Source organism: Gossypium hirsutum, chromosome A11 (assembly GCF_007990345.1).
Source record: "Gossypium hirsutum isolate 1008001.06 chromosome A11, Gossypium_hirsutum_v2.1, whole genome shotgun sequence".
Classification (NCBI taxonomy): domain Eukaryota; kingdom Viridiplantae; phylum Streptophyta; class Magnoliopsida; order Malvales; family Malvaceae; genus Gossypium; species Gossypium hirsutum.
Window position 1 is genome coordinate 70,258,939 of NC_053434.1, and position 12,397 is coordinate 70,271,335.

The window sequence follows — 12,397 nt, forward strand, 5'->3', positions numbered from 1 at the left end:
TGGCTATTAGGTATTTTTACCGATTAAGCCCTTTTGCTCGTTTTCACTTAAAACCAAGTAGCACAAGTTGTCTAACATAATTTAAAACCTCATATTCTATCATAAAACACCAAAATACACAAATTTCACCTATGGGTATTTTCCAAATATGAACCCTAGGTTGAATTATTTCTAGCATAAGCTAAATCAAGTTGTCGGGACTCAAAAAACGTAAAAATCATTAAAAACGAGGCTCGATCGGACTTATAATTGAGCTTGGAAGCTTGGAAACCCTATCCATGGAGTCTCCCTTGGTATACACGTCCATGGTGAAGAAGATGAGCAAAATTGGCTTTGAATTTTGTATTTTAATTCATTTTACCCCTAAATGACCAAAATGCCCTTACTACTAAACTTTCCAAAAATTCCATTCATGTCCAATATTTGTCCATAAACTTTGAAATTGGTCAAATTGCTATTTAAGACCTCCTAATTAATATTTCAAAGCAATTTCATACTAGAAACTTCTAGAATGCAAGTTTTGCAACTTATTCAATTTAGTCCCTAACTTCAAATTAAGCACTTTATGCATAGAATTTCTTCGCGAAATTTTCACACAATCATGCAATCATATCATAGACCTCAAAATAATCATAAAATAATTATTTCTATCTCAGATTTGTGGTCACAAAACCACTATTCTGATTAGGCCCTAATTCGAGATATTACAATTCTCCTCCCTTTAGGGATTTTCGTCCCCGAAAATCTTACCAGAAAAATGGTCTTCACTTAGATTCCTCAATTTCATATTCAGTGTTGAAGAACTTTCACTCAGGCGATGCCTCCAATATATCTCTTTAATTTCTCATATATTCTGAAACTCATTATCAGAAGTCGATCTTTACTGTACTCTTTTAGTTTGCTACTCACTATCACATTTTCCTCTTTCCGCTATGGAAATAATTCTGATATAACCTCGAAAATAATCCTTTCTTCTAGTTACAAAACAATTCATCATTCCATCCTTTACTATTCATTCATTACTTTAATCAAAACCGTCTCAATTGCATTAGCTCAAGTACCAAAATATCTCAATTGAAGATATTAACTATAATTGACTTACTTGAGAGAAGTAATCCACCATACCGATTGAAACTCGTACTTTTATCACTTATACCTTTACTGTTGTCAAACCTTACACGAAAATTAGAAAAATCTCAATACTGAAATCACCACATCACCCAAATCAAATCAGAAGTATAGCCATACTTGACATGATTATCACGAGCTGAAGAATGCACTCTGAACATGAGTCATAGTTGACAAATTACGGAATAAAGATAACAAGAAAACCGAATAAAGAAATCCAAGATAGAGAAACCCAGAATAAAGAAATCCAGAATAAAGAAACCCAAGATACGATGCGGAAAATTGAAAACCAAACTCATAGGAAAATATAGAAGATCCTGATAATTCCTCAGAGAAAAGAAATCCAGTAGAAAACATCATTTAGTCTCACTAGAATCAAATGCAACAAGAACAATGTATCTTCCCATATATATATACATATCAAATGGAGCATCAAGTAGAAGAAACAGAATCATAGTATCATACATATTCTCTCATCAATTTTTTTTTATCAGGCAGAATATAATAGAATGCCCGAAGGAATAGAGCAAGATAAATTATAAACCAGTCAGACTACCAATGCTTTCATTTAACATCAGGATTAGAAAACATCCCCATATAACAAGAATTTCTTCAAAAGATCAATAACCATAGAAATATTTCTGGGAATGGATAAACACATAGAACATCTTAGAAGAAACTGCTAAAATTTGTCCAACCGTAACTGTCACACTCAGATATTACACATTTCAGATATCATTTCCCCAACTATTTCTGCCAACAAAAATTTCATATTACTTTTCACTAAAGAAGACTAGTTCTAAATAAATTTTTATTTGCACTTTTCTCGACCTTGTACCTTAGTAATTCGATTTATCAAAATAAATTTCTTCTCTAACTAGAACAGTGCATAACTCCAATAATCCTTATGCGAATCTGATACTTTTCTAGCTTTGACTTTACTTATCAATTCATTCTTCAATCTCTAATCATATTTATAATTATTCTAGCACTGAACTCTTTCGTTTCTCCACCAGAAACTTATTCAGTATAAATCTCATGAAATTCCATTATAAAACACCACTTTGGTAAGGGGAAAGCGGTCGTAGGGCCTCTGATTCAACTCTTATATACATATACATGTAACACAGTTTTCTTTATAGCAATCATATCTCAATCATGTTATTCATTTCGAGTAACTAACATTCATATTGATTTAATGTTCACTTTCCAGTTATCTCATTTAGTCAAGTATAATTATGCATGCATCTCATGTTTTCTGGATAGCTTGACTTATTCATTCATCTACTCGAACAAATCATACTCATGACATCATATAAGGGTTAAACAAAAATAGATATTTATATTACAATCACAACTTTCGTTTCGTGCATCATCATATACATATAATTACAATCACATAATTCAGTCCAAACAATTTACCATAGATAAATTCATTTCATTATAATCATTTATCTCATAAAAAATATCATTGACATTCATCAACATTCAACGTTCAATCAAGGCAATGACATTTTCATTCATATCATGACATTAGGAACTTTTAGTCATACTTCTACAAATTTCCATTTATCCTGTTCATCTTATCAAGCCAAGTGCATTACATCATATGAGCATCAATCAAGTATGGATATTTATCACAACATGACCTTTCATCTCACGTGTTATCACTTATATATATCATAAACTTTTATTCATACTTTTCTAAATTGAGACTCATCATAATCGTAATTTTATTCAAACACCTTCGCATCACATTGAACATGGTCAGTGCAGCTCGGTTGGAGAGTACCTCTGTCTAAGCAAGACGGTGCTCATACGCGTCGAGAGACATCACACTATCACGGATCAGTGGCATCTATAGCTGGACTTTTACACATGCTAGGTTAGTCCGAGAACCGACTAAGCCATAGCTCTAATACCACTAAATGTAACACCCCTTACTCGTATCCAAGGCCGGAACAGAGTACGAGGCATTACCAGACTTAACAATACACATAGACGAAAACCGGGCCATAAAATTTCATTTAATTCAAAACTTTTCAAACACATGCATAACAAACAAAGCTAACTATATCATCACATCAAAACATAGGACATGACACGATTAATTAAACTTATAAACCATAATGGATAAGGACCACATCTCATGATTTTATACGATAACTCAATGCAGACTGATACGTATGGTCAAAATCATAATAAAAATACATATCACAAACCAACTTCCTATACATGCCACTCACTTGATATTTCTAATATTTGAATTAATTTTCCCAAAAATGATAGTTTGATAGTGTGATTTTGCCTCCGACGATCTCCAACCCCGAGCTGACCTGCCAATACTAAAGAAATGGAGAGGATGGGTAAGCTTTACGCTTAGTAAGTTCATATGAAAATAATAAGCAATCACTACCATGCTTTTCAAGATAAAACAGTATAATTGTACAATTACACATATTCATGACAAGCTATTTTCTAGAGTCCCGGTGTTAAAAAAAATCATATCTCAAGTTACAAAACTCGAAATCCAATTCCATAAATTTTATATAAAACTAGACTCATATGTCTACTTACTAATTGTTTTCTAGAATTTTTGGTCAGGCCATTTAGTACAGTTTATTAGTTAAAGTCTCCCCTGTTTCAGGGTATGACTACTTTGATCCCTGTGCACTAAGAACTGGATTTCTCCCTGTACAGAATTCCAACAACCATTCCGTTTGTTTCTCTTAAAATTATATTCAAAAAGGAATCCATAAATGTAAGGTATGACTCTTAATAATTTTTGTACAATTTATGGTGAATTTCTAAAGTCAGAATAGGGGATCTCGAATTCATTCAGACCCTGTTTCATAAGAATTCAAATATCACACAATATAGAATTATTTTGCTTCCTCTGTTTCTTTCATGTGAAAATAGACTCATTAAGCTTTATTTTCATAATTTTTTTTAAATTTAATTAAACTTACACAATTTTTGGTGAATTTTCAAAGTCATGCACTGCTGCTGTCTAATACTGTTTTACTACTAAAGTTCACTTTTACACAATTTCACTTAATCCATTCCATTTTATCGAGGTTCGCTCAAATATTAAGCATATTGCTCATAAATTCAAATAAACATATACTAGAACTTTTTCATCACATAATCACTTTCACATGTATTTTCATTTAATCGATTTCCCGTTGAACTCATCGGAATAATAACATATACACAATTGCCTGCACATCTTCCCATTTCCACACTTGTAGCCGAAGCTATCTGGTACACATAGTAGCCTGCACTTAGTACTACACATGCGACCAACAGTCTGGTACACGTAGTAGCCTGCACTTAGTACTACACACGTGACCTCACCATCTAATACACGTAGTAGCCTGCACTTAGTACTACACACGTGATCACAGTTTTCGGGTACGCATAGTAGCTTGCACTTAGTACTACACATGCGACCTCACAATAGATCATTCGTATCGTTTTTATTCCAAAGGTTCAATTGGGAAATTCCTCACTTTTCAACATTTTACTAAATTGTCCGTAATCAATTTAAATTCATAATTTACATCAAATAACCATTTGATAGGCAACCACATTTCATATGATATCAAAATATAATAACATAAAAAGAATCGATAGATTATTTATGTACGAATTTACTCGAAGTGTTGATCTCACTATCCATAGTACCAATTGTCCATTCATAGTATAATAAGACACAACTCAAATATCAAATCAGCTTTTAAGAATTTACATAACATAAATCACATATTTCATATATCACTTGTCATGTATCTTCATTTTCTTGCATTTCATGCAACATTCTTTCATGTCATATTTCCACATCATAAACACCATTCCATCAACTTTTCCAATATATTCAATCATAAAATATATGCAATAATAGTAAGAAATATAATTCAAACATAACATTGCATTATTATTATCATACGAACTTACCTCGATCTAGAAACAGCTATTTACCATTTTAGTCCATAACCTTGTATTTTCCCAATTTAAGCCTGAATCTCGATTTCCTTCATCTATAATATCACTTTTAGCCTAATAATTAGTCACACTATTCATACGGGTCCAAAAATTATATTTTTAAAAATTTTCATTTTGACTCCTAAACTTTTGCATATTTGCACTTTTGCCTCAAGGTTCGGGATCCTATTTTCTTATGTTTTATGACATGCTGATCATTTTTCCCTTCTATGTAAACATCAAATTCTCACTCTAACATGTACTTATGACTATTAGGTATTTTTACCGATTAAGCCCTTTTGCTCGTTTTCACTTAAAATAGCACAAGTTGTCTAACATAATTTAAAACCTTATATTCTATCATAAAACACCAAAATACACAAATTTCACCTATGGGTATTTTCCAAATATGAACCCTAGGTTGAATTATTGCTAGCATAAGCTAAATCAAGTTACCGGGACCCTAAAACGTAAAAATCATTAAAAACGAGGCTAGAACGGACTTACAATCGAGCTTGGAAGCTTGGAAACCCTAGCCATGGAGTCTCCCTTGGTACACACGTCCATGGTGAAGATGATGAGCAAAATTGGCTTTTAATTTTGTATTTTAATTCATTTTACCTCTAAATGACCAAAATGCCCTTACTACTAAACTTTCCAAAAATTCCATATGTCCAATATTTGTCCATAAACTTTGAAATAGGTCAAATTGCTACTTAAGACCTCCTAATTAATATTTCAAAGCAATTTCATACTAGAAACTTCTAGAATGCAAGTTTTGCAACTTATTCAATTTAGTCCCTAACTTCAAATTAAGCACTTTATGCATAGAATTTCTTCACGAAATTTTCACACAATCATGCAATCATATCATAGACCTCAAAATAATTATAAAATAATTATTTTTATCTCGAATTTGTGGTCACAAAACCACTATTCCGATTAGGCCCTAATTCGGCATATTACATCAAATGACTCATATGACAAAATACTCAAAGCCCTATACATGCCATTAACAAAATAGAAGTGTCTTTATACCAAAGCTTGACTAGTTGATAGTGTGTTGACTCTTCAATCTTCTTCCAATATTCATGAGTCCTCGAGCTCTAGAAAATAGGGAAAATATAGAGGGTAAGCATTTTCATGCTTAGTAAGCTCAAATAACTGGAAAGTAAACTTACCGAGTAATTAGCATACATCCATACTTAATTCATGAAATCATCCATTATGAAATGATTTCCTATCACATGCACTCAATCAATGAGTTAGTCACGTAATGATGTATCATATAATCTAACTAGATGAGCTCATCATTCAATATTTCATTCATATATGTATATCCCATGTTAATCTCGTTGAGTTTCTAGGAAATCTCGATGGAATACCCACTATCCGTCAATTTATAGGAATGATCATTCCATATATGAACTCTCGCAAACCTCACATCATATAGCAGGATTACCAGTCCAGGCTAAATCCCACATATCATGAACTCGTAAGGTGATGTCGAGATTACCAGTCCAGGCTAAATCTCTTATAGCGACAACACCCTTAATGAGCTCGGATCTGAATTACCAGTCCAGGCTAAATTCAGACCCTAATCAGATTACCCGTCTGGGCTAAATTTGTAATGCATATATATTCTTCGGGAGGCTCGATCATTCAAGGAACACCCGTCTGGGCTAGATCCTTTTCATAATTGAGATCAACGGATTACCCGTCCAGGCTAAATTCTTACTGCAACACATGCAGTGTGACAGCCCAAAATTGACCCTAGTCGAGAAGTGGTTTCGGGACCGCTAAACCGAGTCACTAAAATGTTTGAATGTGATATTTATTGTCTAAAATATGTAATTATGAATGTGTGAAAATTTCAAGCTTCGATTTAGTCGATTGCATGTGAATTCAGTTAGTAGGATTTGTGTGACACTTTTGAAATGTGATAGGCTAATCTATAAGGATCTAATAGTGCATGTAATAAAAAGGGAGGACTTGCATGTCAAATTTCCCCCCCTAATTAGTAGTGGCCGGCCATGCTATGAGTGGAAACATGTCACAAACATGTTATGTTAGTGAGGTATGTTAGGAAAAATAAAATAAGGAGTATGGGTAATAAAGAAATGGAAAAAAAAAGAAAGAATGTGTGTGAGTGTTCCCCCCCATTGCCGTGAGTTAAAGAAAAGAAAAAAAAAATTTTGTTCATCCTTTTTCATTTCTTTTGGCCGAAAATTCTAAGGAAGGAGGAATTCATTTCTTTTGGCTGAAAATTCTAAGGAGGGAGGAAGGAGTTCTTGCTTCATGTTTGGTTTGGAAGAGGATTAGGAGGAGGTTTGGCCATACTTGTATCTAGATTAAGGTATGTTTGAGGTTGTGCCATGAGATTCATGCATGTTTTTAGTTGCTAGCTTGAGTTCTAATTAGCCCATGGTTCAAATCTTTGCTATGTCATGGGGATGATATTCGGCCTAGGTGGATTTTGTGTTAATGCCATTGCATGCTAAATATGAAGCTTGTTAATGATACATGTGATGGTGGATTGATGACTCTTGGATTTTCTTTTTAGCATTTTTGAGTGAGACATTAAGTTCTTTGTTTAACCATGACCAAAATTGAAATGGTATGGTGTTGTGATGTATTCGGCCATGGTATATCCATAAGTATGATTTATGCTTATTGCATGGTAGGTAAGATTTGTGTTTTGGATTTATGTTCATGTTTAGTTATAATCAACTTTGAGATTCGGCTCTTGCACATATATATATATGTTTGCACATGACGTATTGGTATGACATATACAATATCTCAAGGTATATATTTACATATGATGGTGTTTCGGTTATGGAGTACATGATGGATGCGTATTGAGTTATAATATGTAATGCATTAGTTAGTAAAAGGTATGCCATTTGTGTGTGGTATTGAGTATATAATTGGCCTCAACATAGACATGCATAATCGGCCACATGAATGAGTACATAGGTTGATGTGTTGTTCGGCCATAGGTAAGCATATTGAAGGCTTTATCTTGACTTAGAAAATTCGGCTAAGGAGAGTATTAACTAATGTGTTGAGTTTGATTCATGATTTCGTACATATGTGACTTTAATGTCTAATGAATATATGTGGGCCAAGTACCTTGAGTTCCTCTTTTCGATGCTCAAATGATTAAATCAATTTATTTGTTAAATTAAGCTCAAGAGCAAAGGGGAACTAAATCCGATAAATGGAAGGAAAAAGTGGTCGAATAGCCATCGGAATCGTTCGACAACATCCGAGGTAAGTTTTTGAGTAATGGGACTTAAATTATGATTCGATTAGATTATGTCTTAAGTAAATCAAAATCATGCTCTTATATGTGGCTATTGAGCCGAAATTGTAAATGTGATAAGTGTCTTGTGTTTGAGCTTTGGTAATGAAAATGAAATATGAATGTGTCATGATTTATTGATATATGTGCATGGTTACTCGAATGATATCCGGGCTAAGTCCCGAAGGCTTTTGTGCTAAGCGACTACATCCGAACTAAGATCCGAAGGCATTTGTGCTAGCGACTATATCCGGGCTAAGTCCCGAAGGCATTTATGCTAGTGACCATATCCGGGTTAAGATCCGAAGGCCTTGTGCGAGTGGTTATATCCGGCTAAACCCCGAAGATGCTTGATTTGGGAACGAGCGATCTTGCTGTAAAAATTTAAATTAATACGCTCGTAAAATCCCAGCGATGAGGTATGTTTCGTGTGTGCTTTGAATTAGTTGATCCCTTACAAATCTGTATTCGCTCAGTCGATAAATGAGCTACCGGCCTTTGGCTAAGTTGATCTTTTGTGTATGAACATAAGGGTTGGTAATGTGAAGTAAGTATGATATTGAAAACTTGTGCATATGAAATTATCCGTTTAGGTATATGAATGATATACTTTTGTTGTGCTGGAATCCCTTGCTCAAAACTTACTAAGCATAAATTGCTTACTCCGTTTCTTTGTTTCTCTGTTTTATAGATTTTGGCTTGTCAGCTATCGGACTCGAGATTTTTGGAAGTCGAAGTCTCCCACACTATCAAAGCCCCCTTTTGGTACAATTTTTGTTGAACTTTGAAATGGCATGTATAGGACTACCCTTTTGTTGTTGGTCATGTACCCTTCGGTTTTGTGTAAATTTGGATAGCCATGCGAAAATGGCTTAAATATACTTTGATCATAGCATTATAATTGTTTTGTATGTTGTCCGTCGAGAGGTATGGAAATGTTGGTAACGGTTAGCCATGGGAAGGATTATTCTTGATCACTTTTGGAATATGTATGACAAACTCTAGTTGATCCATGGAGGATCATGAAATAGGTAAAGTTTACCTTAAAAAAACAGATGCTGGCAGCAGCAGTGATGTGGATGTGAAAAATCACTAAAAATAGTAGGAATGGAATTAAATAGTTAATAAATTATGTAAACGAACCTTGATGAATCTATTTTCATAGGAAAGTAACGAAACGATCATATGAACAGTATGTTAAGAGATATTCAGGTTCTCGTGAGACAGGGCCAGAACGGTTTCTGGATTCCCTGTTCCGACTTTGGAAATTCATTATAAATTAACCAGAGCTAATTAGAAGTCATGCCATATATGAATAGATTCCTTTTTGAGTCTAGTTTCTATAGAAAGAAACGAAATCAGTATTGAAGCCCTTTACAGGGAGATATCCAAGTCGTAATGCGCAAAGGTCAGTGTAGTCGATCCATGTAACATGGGAGACTTTGACTAATAAACTGTACTAATTGGCCCAACCAAAAATTCTAGAAAAAAATTTGTAGATGCATATATGAGTCTAGTTTCAGGGAAAATCACGAAGCTGATTTTCGAGTTGTGAAACTCAAGATATGATTTTTAAGGTGACAGTGACGCAGTTAGCCAGCTTGCCTGGAAAATTTAAAATGGATTGTGCAAAGAAGTGATTTAAGTCTGCAAACCCCTCGTGTCCGACTCCGGCGACGGACTCGGGTACGGGGTGTTACATGCAGGATCTCGTTACACATATCAGTCAGGGTTTATCCATCAAATCCCCTTTATCAACCTCAACTGAGATGATTATCAACAAGTCATTAACAAAGATGCATTTCATGCATCTTCATACTATCAATAAATGCAAATTTCATGCATTCATAAATCATACAATTATGCATATTAGGGGTTCACTTTAAGTTATTCGAACTTACCTGGTATTCTTTTCGGGATTGTGTTTCGGTTATTCTGAAACCTTGCATTTACCACGATCGACCTCCGGAACTTGTTACTCGGTGTCTATAATAGCAAAATTAACTCATTAATACCCCACATAATACATTTCAAGTTTAATATCCACCCTCGGTCCAATTGACCGTTTTGCCCCTAACCTTTGACATTTTTACGATTTAGTCCCTAAGCTCGTATAATGAAACACATGCAATTTCTATCTTACCCAAGCCTAACCGAACATTTTTCCTTCTTATGGTAGCCCACATTATCCATTAATTTATCATTTCTACCACACATTTACATCTTTTGCAAAATGGTCCCTATAAGGGTTTCTTATGAAAACCAACTTGGAAAAGATGTTTAACAGACATTAATCTTTCAAATTCCTCCATAATCCATCAAAATACCAATAACTCATGCATGGGTAAATTTTGAACATAAACTCTAGCATGAAATATGGGTAGAAATAGGAAGAGCAAGCTACCGGGATTTCCAAAAATACAAAGAACATGAAAAACGGGGCTTGGGAGCACTTACTATTAAGCTTGTAAATGTTGAAAACCCTAGCTATGGTGTCTCTTCAATTTTTGGCAGCCGTGGAGAAGAAAATGGCTGATTTTGGCTTGATTTTTCCCATTTTAATTCTTTAAAATAACAAATGACCAAAATGCCCTTGTGCCCTTTCTTTAAAATTTCATCTAAGCAAGCCCATTTTTGTCCAAAAATTTAGAATTTGGGCAAATTACTATCCAAGACCGACTAATTCATAATCTAAAGCAATTTCATACAAATTTCTTCTAGAATCTGAGTTTTGCAATTTATTCAATTTAGTCCCTAATTTCCCATGACACCTTATGCTTAGAATTTCTTCATGAAACTTTAACACATGCATATACTCATATTCTAGGACTCATAATAATCATAAAATAAATATTTTGGGGTCAGATTTGTGGTCCTGAAACCACTATTCTCACTAGGCCCTATTTCGGGATGTTCCATATTATTTGTGAAAAATTAACATTTATACCTAGGGTTACAAGGCTTGGGTAGCATGCACATTAAAAACAATGGAGTTTTTCCAAAAATTAAATTATACCGCAAGGGAAAGGATTCGAAATTAGGACCTCATTTAATTTTTATGCTTTCTCTTATTTCTTTTAACCATTAGACTTTTTCCTCATTCTTAATATAATTTTACAATAATTATTTTAAAAACAAGGCATGTCGCATACTAGGGTTTAAGGCAAAATTTACAAATTAATAAAATTGTAAGAAAGAAGGGATTTGAACTTGGGTTTCAAGGTACGTTTCACTAACACTTATCTGACAAACCAATACCTCATTTATTTCCTAAAAATGTATAAACGATCTTAAAAATTAAGGCATGACCACTCTCTCTTGATTTACAAGACCGATTCTAGTAATCCCCAATTTTTGGGATGTTACAAATATTGTTAGGGGGTAGGGTGGGAGAATCTTGACACAGTGAAAAGGGAAAACTTGTAGCCATCTTAGATGGAAAAAGCTCAACAGACACAGGCATCAATTAAAGTATTTGGAAATTGCATGGCATCCCAAGAATAACTAAATAAATTGGTAATAAAGAAATGAATCTAGCTGCCTATTTTCTTCTTTGATGCTAAATATGTATCTAAGAATTGTAAAGGAGAGCATTTTTGTTAATCATGAATTATGGCATCATACTAAGTTTCATAATTAATTAATAATGTATATCATAGCCTCCGTAATGCACTTAATTGTATCAAATCATATTCCTCAAGGATGGTATTGTGGAAATTGTTGTTAAAGATCAAAGAAGGAGGGAGTTGCTCCATTGAATGACGACTTTGTAACTGCGCCTCATTGCTCTTTTAAACCATTCCAATAAGATTGAGCTAAGTCGTAAGTAACTTCACCAACTTTTTCCAGAACTAGTTAAAAGACCAAACAACCTTTCTAATATCTATTACATAATACATGAGTAGGGACTGTAGATGTCCTTACCCATGCTAATGAGACGTGTTCAAACTTTTTTCGTTTTTCAATTTGGCTAGCGTA